This window comes from Sinocyclocheilus grahami, unplaced genomic scaffold (genome assembly GCF_001515645.1).
Source record: "Sinocyclocheilus grahami isolate Dianchi unplaced genomic scaffold, SAMN03320097.WGS_v1.1 scaffold2429.1, whole genome shotgun sequence".
Taxonomy (NCBI): Eukaryota; Metazoa; Chordata; class Actinopteri; order Cypriniformes; family Cyprinidae; genus Sinocyclocheilus; species Sinocyclocheilus grahami.
This window is the reverse complement of record NW_015507608.1, coordinates 19,065-19,284: the sequence shown is the minus strand read 5'-3', so window position 1 is coordinate 19,284 and position 220 is coordinate 19,065.

Below are 220 nucleotides of genomic sequence, written 5' to 3'. Positions count from 1 at the left end.
AGGGGACTAAGATCAGAGGGCAAATTTCTCCTTCAGACCCCTAGATTATACGCAAGCTTTACTCTGAACTAACTTCTCTTTTCTGAGTGCTTGTGCTATATTTATTAACTGTCACTTATTTTGAGTTGGTTTAATGGTTTAAGAGTGTTTTCACACCTAGTTTAAGCACGCCATCCCTAAAAGGACCTACAATTGAAACCAGACCGCATAATTTGGGGTC